This window comes from Macaca nemestrina, chromosome 16, assembly GCF_043159975.1.
Source record: "Macaca nemestrina isolate mMacNem1 chromosome 16, mMacNem.hap1, whole genome shotgun sequence".
Lineage (NCBI taxonomy): Eukaryota > Metazoa > Chordata > Mammalia > Primates > Cercopithecidae > Macaca > Macaca nemestrina.
In genome coordinates this window covers 46,868,718-46,882,780 of record NC_092140.1, presented here as the reverse complement: position 1 = coordinate 46,882,780, position 14,063 = coordinate 46,868,718, and the positions used below count along the sequence as shown (strand labels likewise).

The 14,063-nt window shown below is 34.9% G+C and overlaps 1 protein-coding gene across 19 annotated transcripts in view; it reads right to left on the bottom strand.

Annotated features, from left to right (window-relative positions):
• Positions 1-14,063, bottom strand: part of LOC105489946 (protocadherin 9) — a 944,009-nt gene that overhangs the window by 845,813 nt on the left and 84,133 nt on the right. The gene's annotated exons all lie outside the window — the stretch shown is intronic.

Genomic DNA, 14,063 nt, shown 5'->3' with positions numbered 1-14,063 from the left:
TAAGTAAATAGAACATTTAGACTCCTATTTTAAACTATAATTGGACCTTTAGTCTCCAATGAGTTATTATTTATTATTATGTGAGGATTGTAGAAGAGGTGAAAGAAATGGCTATATTAGAGAGTCCCATCTCCTTTGAAATGGATGTGAATCAATGTCATCTCCACTGATCCAGGAAGATATTTTACCTCTCTGTGACTGGTTTCTTGCTCCAGAAAAAGAACAGAATTGATGTAAAAGGAAAATAAGGCACTGTTAACCAACATCTTTCCTAAACTTAAAAGATTAACATGTTATTTAATATAAGAAATTCTTCTAAGTTTTAATACATGCATTTCTGAACTTTTGACATCTTGATTTCTAACCTTACAATTTGTTGCTTCTAAAATTAAACCAGGTTTAAAAATAGCACAATCAGCATGGTGACATGCTATTTTTCAATATGCATTAATAACAATTATAGGGGAGTGTAGCAAAAAAAAAAAAGAAAAATTCAGAGAATGTTTAGGAAAGAAATAACATATCAAAGAAACTAAGTACATGTCTTTATCTTTTTATCTTATTTTCACACAATTTTTAGTTTCCACTTCAACAGTTACCTTCAATTACAATTGGCAGCACATCACGGACTTTAGGCTGCTACCTGAAACAAGTGCCGTTGAGACAGAGATGATGGATTTATGTATACGATTTAAGATCTAACAGATGTTGTCATGCCCTGCATATCCCATCCTTGTCCTGATCATAGAAGACCATTTTTCAATAAGAACTCAATGCCTGCCTATCCATCCATCAGCACATTTGGCTGTGTGAACCTTCGCCAAGCCAGTCAAATGACTAAGTAGAATTTCTGCTGTTGTTATCAGGAAGCAAATGGTTTCCATTCACGAGAATTAAAAACTCAAGTGTCTAGTCCTGTTTAATTATCTAGCAAGTTGACTTTGATACGACTGAAGTTTCTAGTGGTAAGTTTTAGGAAACTATGTGGAGTCAGAGTTAGTTGATTTTCTTGTCTATAAAAACAAGAAAAGAATGACTACTACTTCAGTTTCAATTTTCATTTCTTCCCGATTAGCAACTAGTCTTCCCATTTAACTACATTACCATACCTTCCCGCCTCCAAGAACGTACCTGTTCTTGGGTCACCAGAAATATACCCCTCAACCCACCTGCATCTTCCCCCATGCCTGTTCATCTTCCAGTCCACAATTAAAAGGCTGTATCTTGCAAGAAGTTGCTCATGGTTTCTCCAGCTAGAAATTTCTTAGGTGAGTTCACTATAAAGTTTACTCTCTAGTATATTTGCCAACCGAAAGTGCAATTCAAAGATCTTCCATTTTCACCATGTTTAAATCAATACATTAAGAATTAGAAGGCATGTGTGTCAAATAGGTTGAAAACATATAGTTCATAGCAATAATGGCAGATGACACCAAAAATTCAAAATAATTCTAAGAGACTGTAAGAATGGGTCAAAATCAACAAGATGGAAATTAATAGTAATTTATGACAAGTACAGAACATAGTATTTAAAAAAAGAACTTTATATGACTACAAATATGATTGACAAAGTATATGTCAAAAATATTGGGGTTCTTAATGTATAGGCGGTCAATAAAATTTAAGAATTCAATACAAAGTGTTATGTCATACAGAATAAATATGCTTCCCTTCCTTACTTCTAGCTAAAACTCTTGCATTCCTCCAGGCCCTGCTCATATCCAATTATATCCAGAAAGCCTATCCTGACTACTCTGTATGTTTTCTGAATTCCTGAAATACTCACTTTATGTACCAGAGCTTTAAATGGCATCTTTTTGTACAGTATTACACTGATGCTCCTCAAAAGATAAATTCAAAAAGATTGGGCACCTAAATCATGAGAAGCAAGACTTTAAACAGCACTTTGGCACTCCTAGACTGTCTATGGGCCTTCCTGTGCTCATACAATCTATGTATCGGTTTTTGAAGAAGAAAGGCAAAATTTCAAAACATAAAATATAAAATAAATTTGACATGTGACTTCTGGAGATATCTATGACAAACAAGGGCATCATAAGCCACTTCATAATTTTGATGGGCCCTAAACTGGAGAGAAATTGTTCTATCCACTTTTGTTTAACAGGATAGAAATAGGAACAACTGATAAAAATAACAGAGAAGAAGATTTTAGCTTTATTTATAACTGAGGCCCCATAATAAAACATGCTTCCTTTAAAAATTATGAATTTCATATGTCTGGATGCATCTGCATAGAGGCTGAATGAGACAGAAAGGAATTCTGAATTGGAATTCTTTCTTTGCTTACAAAGTTGGATTACATAACATAGGACGCTTTACCGTCTGTAATTCTATAATTTCAAATCTAAATTCTATGTCATAACATTTGAGAAAAAGACAACCTCTTTTCATTAGTTTAGTGCACTATAGAACCCTGGTCTATATCAAAGGGAGATAAAAGATTTGCCTAAGAGGAGAATTGGAACAAATCCAGGATCCCTGGCAGGCAGTTTGTGTTTTATCTAAGTGACTGCATTGCCTTTTCTTGTGTTGCTCATCTAGAAATGAAAGGTTATAAAAAAAGACTCAGAAAATATCTTAATAGTTAAGGTTTGACTTTTCATGCAATAAATTAATCAAAAGCAATGTTAGAATGAGCTACTGTTTCATGCACTAATTTAGATTAGATTCACATAAGAAATCCACAGTGAGTCTGGAAATCAGAAAACTTCTACCTAAAGATACCTACAGATGTTCATAGTCAAATTTCATTAACAACATAGAACTGAAAATTTATTAAAACAGGTCTTGATGACTCTCATTCTTAATTCCACTCAAAATCAATAGCATTTTGATGATTTTAAAATTCTGTATATCCAATAATTGATATTGAACAACTTAACTTCTTATAAAGTGACTTTTTAAAGTAAAATCCTCTAAGATTGCTTCCAGGTGTCTTTGATATCACTATGCAAGTCAGCATTGACAAAATATCCCATTAAATAAAAAAAAAAAACTAAAGCTCTAATGGTTGTATCCTGTTCTTTTCCCATGTTCAATATAGTAAAGATCAGGACTCAGGACAATTTAAAATTCAAAACACTCCCTGAGGTTTTTAGATATAGGTCGTTTCATTTAGGTAAAAACACAAACTTCTAATAAGTGATATAAATCACCCTTTATCACAGAATTAGCTGTTTTAATAATCCAGAATAAGCTGTTATTTTTGGCACTCTAATTCACCATGGATCCTGTATATGGTCACCCCAAAGGGACCTAGAATGACTAGCCCTGCCGTTCACCCAGCATTGAGAAGACCCTAGAGAATCAGAGTCAATGACATTTTGGACCCACAGCCAGTTCTCCCCTGATGCCTTTTTCTCTATCCATATGCATTCTTCTTCATTTAAAAGCTTGTTTTTCTTCCTTTCTGTCTTTATTTTTAAATATAAAAGCACATTTGTTTTCAGGAATATAAGGCTGAGTTGTGGCGTGGCTTTCTGCTGCAGTACATTTGAAAATACTGCCAAACAGCAGCAAACACACACTCAGAAACATGCTTGAGAGCAAACAAGCCATCTATAAACACACTCCAGAAGCTTTTAAAACAATGTAAAAGTGGCATCTGGCATGAGTAAGACAGCAGTTTAAACTCCTTGACTCACCATCCAAATTTATGTTGAAAACTCTCTCAAACAACTGGTTATTTAAAAATATTTAAAAAGTCACGCTGTGTTGGTTGATTTTTGTACCATAGAAACTGTGAAGAAGCTGTATGTAGTTAAAGGGTAGCAATGACAAGTGAAAACTTTCCAGTCCCTTGTATAATATGCTTAGGATTATGCAAATTATTTCTGTATAAGAAAGATGAACATTATCTACTATTGCTAATACTAATGCATTTCTTTGATTTTATGTTACCATTATTTATACAATTTACTATGATTTTCTGCCATTAAAAAATTTTGTCAATTAAGTTTTAAGATGCAATTGATGGCAAGATACAGCATACTTTCAGAAACACCAAAATGTATGTTGTGAATTGTTAAAATATATTATTAACAATATTTTCTAGTTTTAATGTTTTACTGTTTAATAATTCTGACATTTAGGGGGTGGTGAAGGCCCTGGGGGGATGTCATAGTCAGCTCAAACTTGACACTTGGCCTCAAAGCATAGCTTGGAAAAAGAATTCTAAACTCTAGCTATGTGTATCCAATTTATATTTTCTACATCTCTCTTCATTTTTACCCCATAGATCTCATTTTATAAGGAGCATTCCTTTTCTTTTTTCCACTTTTTAATATTCCTCATTTTGATTCACATAAAAAAGGTTTTCTAAAATTATGAAGTAGAACATCTAACCAAATGCCAGTACTTTACTAGACAAGGTAATTTCACAGTAAGAACATTGGTGGGCAGTGTTTATGAGATCCCAACAATTAGTGGTTTATAAATAGCAGAGTTCTAAGGAGAAGATGTCAACAAGAATGGACAAGTAGAATCTGAAAATGCATGCAGTAAATTTACAAGGAGTCAATTAAAAACAAAAAGCACTTGCGGAATAATAGAAGTAGGAGAAATTGTAGTACATTTGCAAAGTGAAGAGAGGTGTTGGCATGTTTTTCTTTCAGATTTTTTCTCTCATATAATGCCTTCTTAAACAGTGGGAGATCTAGAGACCTGGTGGTGTTGACTGAGGGGATTCTTTGCTACCTTCATTTACAATAACATATCCTGTTCCTAGAAAGCAAGAAAGGGTCTCTCTGGTATCTCTGCTATGGTGCCTCCTCAACTACTATTACTTCCTCCCCATCCATACTGAATATTCTTAAAATCTTAAGTACAGCCATGTGCTACATAGCGATGTTCCAGTCAAGGATAAACTGCATATCTGACAGTGGCTGCTATCTAACAATGGTCTCATAAGATTAGAATACTGTATTTTTATTTTACCCTTTCTGTGTTTAGATGGGTTTAGATACACAAGTACCTCCCATTGCGTTATAATTGCCCATAGAATTCAATACAGTAACATGCTGTAGAAGTCTGTAGCCTAGGAGCAACAGGCTGTACCACATAGCCTAGGTGTGTAATAGGCTGTGCCATCTAGGGTTGTGTAAGTGCACTCTACGATGTTAACACAGTGATAAAATTGCCTAACAACACATTTCTCAGAACCTATCCTATTGTCAAGTGACGCGTGACTGTGTAAGTGATAAGGTGGGGAAGAATCGACCCTTCTCTGCAGTCCCTGTTTCTCTTCATGTGTGCCTGTGTTCTACATGACATTATAGTCTGGACCTGCAGGTGGTCCTTTGAGTTTGTTGCATCATATAATGGTAGAGTAAGAAAATTCGGGAGAGTTTATACTTTGAGAATTCAATATGCTATATTAAATTGTACTCACTGGAAATATAGGCTAGCTAAACTCTACATAAATGGTGTAGTTCAGACAGATATTATGATTTAATCTCTTTGAAATGGAGACTGAAATTGCAGTCTGAATCAATCACTTGGATTTTAATTTTATATTTTACAAATGTAAATAATTTTATATTTTCCAAATTTTACAAATATTAGTTAATAATAATAGTTACATTATATATGAAATGGAGACTTAAATTCCAGTCTGAGTCAATCACTTGTACCTTAATTTGATAGTTTACAAAAGTTAGTTTATGATAATAGTTACAGTAATAGACATCGAAATATCTGTGGCTATAGTTTCTCTGTGTCTGCATTTTACACAACGTGTTTATGAATAAAAGGTTCTAAAAATGATTTATGAAAATTATCTATAGTTATTTATCTTGCAGTACTGTGAAGCAATGTGAGAAGCTAGAACTTCTAATTTAATCATTTTATTCAGTAAATATTTTATCACTGCCTGTGAAGAGCCTGGGTCTGATATGGGTAAGCCAGGTCATATTCAGGTAGTAATATAAGGAAGAGAACTGGGTGGTAATCTATTTAAATCAAATCGTTTGTACCGAAACTTCAAACTGTAAGCTCAACAGAATGCACCAGAGTATCTGTCACTATTTCCTCAGTCTGCTTTGTCAAGTGCAATTTTGTAGGTAAAAACTTTGGGGTGATTCTCGTGCCTCCATCATAAAGATGAAAATATAGCATGAATTATCTTTGGTGATAAAGAACACTTACCAAAATAGAGATGACTCAACTTCTACACACAGTAGAGCTATGTTGTAATGGAAATTGGCTTTCAGCGTCTGAGACATGTAATTTTATAATACATTTTAGAACATTTAACCTCTCCACATTTTTTTCAGCTCTGTCTGCAATAGTGAGAGGTAGTCTATTGTTACAGAGTCTGCTAAAGCAACTTATGTGCTATTTATATACAGAAATAAAAGGAAATTCTTCCTTCTCTGGTGGTCTCTTTCAGCTACTAAAAAAGTTGCTTGGCCTAAAAATGTCATCAGCCTCTGGGATTATTTGATTTGCTTTGTCCATAATTGATTACTTGGCTTTTACACACAAAAAAGCACATCTCAAAAATGTCCAAAAAAGGAGAGGAAATACGTTCAATTCTATGTCAAAAATTTCTAAAAATTTTTGAAGCTGAAAGGGATGCCCATAAACAATCTGATTCCAGTCTTATTTTCAGTAGTCATGCATAAATCATGTTCTATGACACAAAGAGAAAGAGAGATTTTTTACCTACAGTGGTATTTATAAGAAATTTTAGCAGACTGGGAAGAAGTCCATTTCAACTAAATTAAAAAAAAAATCACCGACTTCTATATATTATGAAGTGGTTTTGAATTCTATCTTTACTATTTATTTGAAATTTTCTCAGCAAAGTACTCTGACTCATTGATCCTCAATGTCCCCCTATATAAAATGGCAAAAAGAATACATCGCCATTTCATCGAAGTGTTGCGGGAACCAAATGGGCTGAAATATTTGGCCTGTTTAGAACATTGTGTAACACACTATACGCACACAATACAGGTTGCCCATTATTCGTGTGACTTACGTAAATTACAGGAAATATTCTAGATATTATTATAACGGGTTTTGTTTGTTTATGCTTTATTTACAGTTTGTTCCACCTGTTGATCTGAACTGAAGCAGGAAAATAGGTTCTGGAGGCAGGGAACATAAGGCTCATTCACACTTCAGCTATGACAGGAAATATCTGCTCCAGAGGGCATAGGCCAAGTAAATGACTTTGCAACTTTACTTCATCCTCTTCATTTACACAGGGCATACCCCAAGTCACCAATGGAATCCTCTGGGGGTATTTAAACTGCCCAGAATTCTGTAATGGGGTCTTTTGAGCTCCTCTGCTCAGACCTGCTCCTGCACTGTGCAGGGTATTTTCATTTTCAGTAAATCCCATTGTCCTCGCTTTGTTTGTGCATTTTGTCCAACTTTTTGTTCAAGGCACCAAGAACCTGGATACCCTCCACTGTTAACAGAACTACTGAACTTATTGCTAATATGTTAATATATTATTGAAACTAGCCGATACATATCAGAGCAACTAAATACTTTGATCAAGCCACACAAAATTCTCCAAGGAAACAAAGTGGAACAGTTATGATTTAAGGTAAAATAATGTAAAATAATATCAACAGTATGTATGGCTGTGTGACTGAGAAAATGAATCTTGTTTAGTAAGGATCCAGAGCAGTAAGATAATACCTGTATCAGGAAGGAAATGCCACTCCCTTCAATTCTCAAGGGCAAAACCCTAGTCAATCCTATCACATGTGCACCTTCTTCTGCCCTGACATCTGCCATGTCTTATTTTGCATAAGCCACGGTGAATTCTGTCAAATCACCCAAGTAATAACATAACCATTTGAAACATTAACTGAAGACTTTCTTATGACATCAGCTGTCACACTATGTGTGAATCAAATTTGCTTCATTAAAATAATTTGGTTTTTGTTCTGACTGCTCAACATTGCCATTTGAATCTGTGAGCAGCCTTATTGACTCTTAACCGCTGTTACCAAGTCTTAATCGCTCAGAGATTCAGCACAGTTGGATATTGCAATCAGAGCAAATTCCCCATTTGATTCCAGCACAGAAGTTACCAATGAAACTAACAGAGTGATAATACAAACTTATCTGACTTCATCTCTTTTTCTCTCAGTTCTCTGTGACTAAAATGAAACCATTTAGGAACTTGTAATCTGCGATTTCTTGAGTTTGTAGTGGCTACTGAAATGCCCTCTGGTAAGATTTCGAACATATCTCAAATATACTACTCTTATACTGAATATACTGCTTTACAATTAGAAGTGTCCTGATAATCAGCAGTTTTGCTTTTCAAAGTGCACGACTTGTACATCTGGTTACGCAATCCAGTTAAGAGGCAATCGTAATAGGTTCAGGTTGCACCATAGCACGACATCTGCTCTGCAGTACCCAATCTGACTCTGCATATGAACCCTGGAAATAAAGTCATTATGTTTTCATTAAATCCAAAGCAATTCCCATCAGCTGATACTTGGTCACAAATGATAAACAGTTAATAATTAAGCCAACTGAAATATTTTCAAGTCCTCTTTTTTTGATGCTTGCAATTATTTTTGTGAGAGGATAGGATAGTTTTCTTTCATAGGATAATTCCATCAGTTGCATTTCCTTCTGCTACTGAAAATGTGATTTTCTGATCACCCCCCATTGTGTTATTTTTTAAAACAACACTATTCTTGGAGTTTAAGGAAGGGTTAAATCAGAAAAGAGCATGCTTGCTAGCATCAGCGGCTACTGATTTATGACAAGAACACTTTTAGTCAATTATTGTCTGAAAGACTAAATGTACCTCCTGGGGTCCAGAATTTAGTCATACAAAGTGTCTGGCTCACATTGGCAGAATTGACCATTAATTATGATGGCTACAGGTAACAGTCCATGCATATCTTAGCTTTTTCTGGAAAATTTACTGCACAGAACCTATTAGAGCTAAGGTAAGGTACGTTTACCAGTGGAAAAATAAAGAGGAAAATATTGCAAAATTTGAAAGACCCTTTAAAGTAACTAATTCAAGTGCTGTGATTTAGAAATCAGAAAACCCAAGAGAATGATAATGACAAGCACATACAAATGGCATTTAGCTGCTTCAAGTCTAGAAACCAGTCCTCTTTTTAGAGGTATGGAGCAGGTCAGGTGTTCTCAAACCTCAGGGCCCTTAATAATTACCTTCAGTGCTTTACAGAAAATAATAATTCTAGATGTCCACCCACAAAGATCCTGATTTAATTGATCTGGGATAGAACCTATACCTGGTATTTCTTTAAAAAACCCAGCTAATTCCAATGCGCCTCCTCCACTCTACTGATCTCTTTATTTGTACCCTCAGGAGAAATGTTTCTCTTTTTTTAGGATAACAAACAGTTTGTTCTTATTGTAATAAAGGCATGCCCTGGCCATTCTGAGCCACGTGCAGCACATTTCTCTCATCATCTTGGCTATTAGAAAGTTTAAAGTCAATTATAAAGTGAACACTGTGTGTCTGCGTGGTCCTTCAGTGAATATATTCTTTCCTCCATCAGTTTTATGATCCTAATTTTTCTCTTTTGTTTTTTCTCCTTCATCTTTTTGGTAATATTTACTCTCTTGCTATTGCATGTATTATTGGAAGCTATGTTTTCAGCACAACTTGGGCCATCAAAAGAGGTAAGGAACTAGACCCCTAAAAATGTAGAAAAGAAAATGAAAATATGTGATTAACGGTAATTAGCATCCTAAAGAAAAGAGTTTAGAATGGATTTATCATTTTGTTTGGAATTCCAAAAAGCCTTAAGGTAGACACAAATAAAAAGAGAGAAGAGCACATACACAATACAGTGGGCTAAGTGTTATGAATAAGTGGAAAAAGTGAAATGAGAGTTGAAACGCTGAAGGCGTGAAAGACTAGCAGTGGGAAGAAGAAAGAAAGGGAAATGGGGCTGAGTGTGGTGACTCATGCCTATAATCCCAGCATTTTGGGAGGCTGAGGCAGGAGGATCACTTGACCCCAGGATTTCAAGACCAGCCTGGGCAATGTAGTGAGAACTTCTCTCTCGATCTCTCTCTCTCTTTTTTTTTTTTTTTAGATGGAGTCTAGCTCTCTTGCCCAGGCTGGAGTGCAGTGGCGCAATGTCAGCTCAGTGCAACCTCTGCCACCCAGGTTCAAGTGATTCTCCTGCCTCAGCCTCCTGAGTAGCTGGGATTACAGGTGCCTGCCACCACACTCAGCTAATTTTTGTATTTTCAGTAGAGACAGGGTTTCACTGTGTTGGCCCGGCTGGTCTCAAACTCCTGACCTCATGATCCACCCACCTCAGCCTCCCAAAGTGCTGAGATTATGTGTGAGAGCTCCTGCGCCCAGCCAAGACCTTCTCTCTTAAAAAATAAAAATAAAAATAAAAATAAAATTAAAAAAAAAAGGTTGGGAAACAGAGTGATGTATCAGTATTGTATTATACAGGGTAACCATAATCTATAGTCTCAAGAGATTGCACCTCCTTTATCATTCCTGATTTTTAGGCAACATGATATGGCATCCATTCTGCATCAATAACTCTTTACAAAGTATCTGCATTTTCATTGTCTGTAAGAGTCGCTTCTACACCATTTATAAACATGGAATTTGAAATTTTATATAAAATTATAGATGACTACCTAAATACATGTTGGGTTAGAAAATATTGTGGTGGTGGTGATTGCTATTTTATGTTACCATCAAAAGAAAAAATAATTTTCCTGATATGAGAATCTGAGGAAACATGGAAATATCAGAATATGCTCATTTAGATTAAGAATGTGGACAAACCCTTTTCATCCCATTGCTCTGCTACCCTAAGTTTTAAAAAAATCAAACAATTAAAATTTTGTATAGTTTAGTAAATTTATAAATTTTAATAGACTTTTATCTGGCTTCATGTATCAATATTAATTGCCTTAGTGAAGATCTTACATTGATTCAGTGTGGAAATAAAATTGCTGTACATAAAATACCTAGGACAAAGGGCTCAAACTAACTCTATATAAAAACAAGGTATTTTACCAATTAGGAATTATAATTTATTTTGATTTTGTGGTTTTAAAATCAGCAATAGTTTTAATGGTTCATACCTGATGTTTGAATTTTAAATGAAAATAAAGGTGACGGCTTAGTTCACTACTCTCCTCCTGGTAATTAAAAGTATTTGGCATGTAGTATGTGCTCAACAGAATGTGAGAGAACAAGCAAAGACAAGCTTTCAGAGTGTATAGTGGTATTAAAAAAGAGTAAAATTAAAATACTGAAAGAATAAATGAATCCAAATAAATGCCAGGAAAATTACGGTTGGATTTCTGAAATAGAAACCCTTGTAAAATGTAAAAATACGCCAGGCGCTCACGCATGTAATCTCAGCACTTTGGGAGGCCGAGACGGGCGGACCATGAGGTCAGGAGTTTGAGACCAGCCTGGCCAACATAGTGAAACCCTGTCTCTACTAAAAATACAAAAAAAAGAAAAAAAAATTAGCTAGGCATTGTGGCAGGCACCTGTAATCCCAGCTACTCGGGATGCTTAGGCAGGAGAATTGCTTGAACCGGGGAGGCAGAGGTTGCAGTGAGCCGAGATCGTGCCACTGCACTCCAGCCTGGGCAACAGAGCTAGACTATGTATCAAAAAAAAAAAAAAAAAAAAAGAAAAGAAAAAAAAGAAAGAAAAAGAAAGAAGAAAGAAAGAAAAAACAAAAACTTAAAAATAAACTCATAAATGTTATGAGAGCAAAATGAAATGAGAAAACAGGCATTAAAAAATTACACTTCTTTCTCCTAATGTATATTAACTATATCTAAATAAGATTGTTTCATCAAATACATTATTAGCATCTTGGACAACAATAGGATCTGTTGATTATCGTTTTAATAACTCATTTTTACAAAATTTTACTCTTCACACTTCCTTATAAATGCCCCAAACTGAGCTTTACAATAATCCTGTGAGTTGGAGGATTTCATATTAAGGAACTAATAATTCACAAACCTTGTAGTTAAGTTTGGTGTGTTCCAGGTTTGGGGGTTTTGTGTAATATTCCCTCTGCTAGTTATTGGGAAAATGGTTCTGGTCACACTGACTTCAAAATGCAGATGAGCATAAAGTAATATGGATCAAGTACCAGGTCATTCATTTCTCCCCTTGTTCACTTTTATTCATAAGCTGAATAGCAACATTCAGCCATTTCAGACAATTTCCTTCAAAGTGATCTAGCCAAATAATAATAATAATAATAATTACAATAACAACATAAAACTCTGTAGTATTTATATTGAAAAAAGTAGGAGAGCTTTCTAAGATGTTTCTTCTCTGCTGGGCTTACAGCTATAGGAAAGTCACAAAAAAATCTAGTAAGAAAGGAAGGGGACACTCTGCTGGCCAAACAATAGACCAGACCCTGAAGAAGAAAAGAAGAAGGGAGAGAAAGTCTATATACCTATAGTCTCCTCATGACAGAGGACTCCATCTGAAACTCTATGTTCAATTCCATCTCATTTAAAGTGTTAGCAGTAGTTACATTCTTTAGGTAAACGATGAAAGGGAAATTGAAGAGAGCATCCCTACAGATAATAAGATGAGTCATAAGCATTATGCATTTGTATGTTTTGGGAGAATAAACATTGCCAGGAAGCACACTTTCCATCTCCTCCCTGGACAAATCAGGTCCAATATCTCCCTAAAGGGCAAAACTATCTCAGAGAAATTCCTTTTAGTCCAAGAAAGGCAAAAAGGTATATTTGGAGAGCTTTCTAATATCAAATTGTGTAAAGAGGAAATGCAAATAGGACTATCTTTAGAACTCTAGAACAACAATTCCCTTTCCTGGTGTTGCCACATAATCTCCAAAAGAGGATTTTAATTTGTTTTAATGATGGTGGGTTTATTTGTCAGGGAACAATTTAAGGAAGGAAAGGTTTTAAAATGAAAGAGGAAGAAGGTGCGACAACTTTGTAAAATTTGTAATAACTATCTCCTAGGAACAATACTCTTGTTTTCCATCTTTGCTTTTCATCCTAATTAATAGTGATCATGTAAGAAGACGCTTGCTGTACAAAATATCCTGTTGTTGGAACTGTTACTAAATAACCTAAAGTCCAGTGTCTATTAATTCTGAACCATCTCAGTCAATTAGTGAAAAATTCATATATTTTATAAAATATTCACACTGAGAAATAGCTATCGTTCTGGGAACAAGTACATGAATTAAATGTGTAAAACATTAGATACTTGCTAACCACAAAATTGACATTGAAAGAGTAAAAATGTCAAGGATCCTAAATCCCTGTATGAAGGATATTTTTTCATTCACTAGTAAAGAATGCTAATAGAGTGTCCAAAGAATACCTTTGTATATCAGATCCAATGTTCTTAATAACTTATTCTACTTATGTTTTCAAGCTATGGAAGAAAGGTGAGTATGGTATACATTAAGGAGAAAAACAGGCAAAGAGGACATACGAATGTTCTGGAACTCACTAAGTACTTTCTTCATACAAAAAAACAAGACAAAATGGGAAATGCTGTCTCTGCAGTCACATTCTTCTGAATTAAAAACCTCTCATGTTTGTCAGTGATTTAAATCCCACCTGTCACGTTAACCCCCTTAATTCCTACAATAATTTCCCATATACATTGAACCACGCAAATTGTTCTATTTTACAAGTACCTCTGAGGACTGCGTGGGAAGGTGGGGATGTTCACAGATTTTCAGATTCCCTATCATCATTAGTATTTGACATAGAGTAACAGGGGAATGAAAGTCCTTTCTTTTTCTTCCTAACTGCTTTTAAAGGGACAAATCTATTACACACCGTAATACAATGCAATGATGACAGTTTAAAAACATCGATCTCAACACGTATTTCATGATGAGAGTCCGAAGCTGTCTTTGTATGACTGTCTAAATATTACTATCAAAGAGGAAGTTTTCAAGAACTAATGATTTAGTCTGAACAAGATGCTTGTAAATGAAGTGTCTCTCTATTAAGATGCTTAGGTTTCTTTCAAGTGTTCCGAATTAATTATTTTACCTTGTCAAATTTTTTTG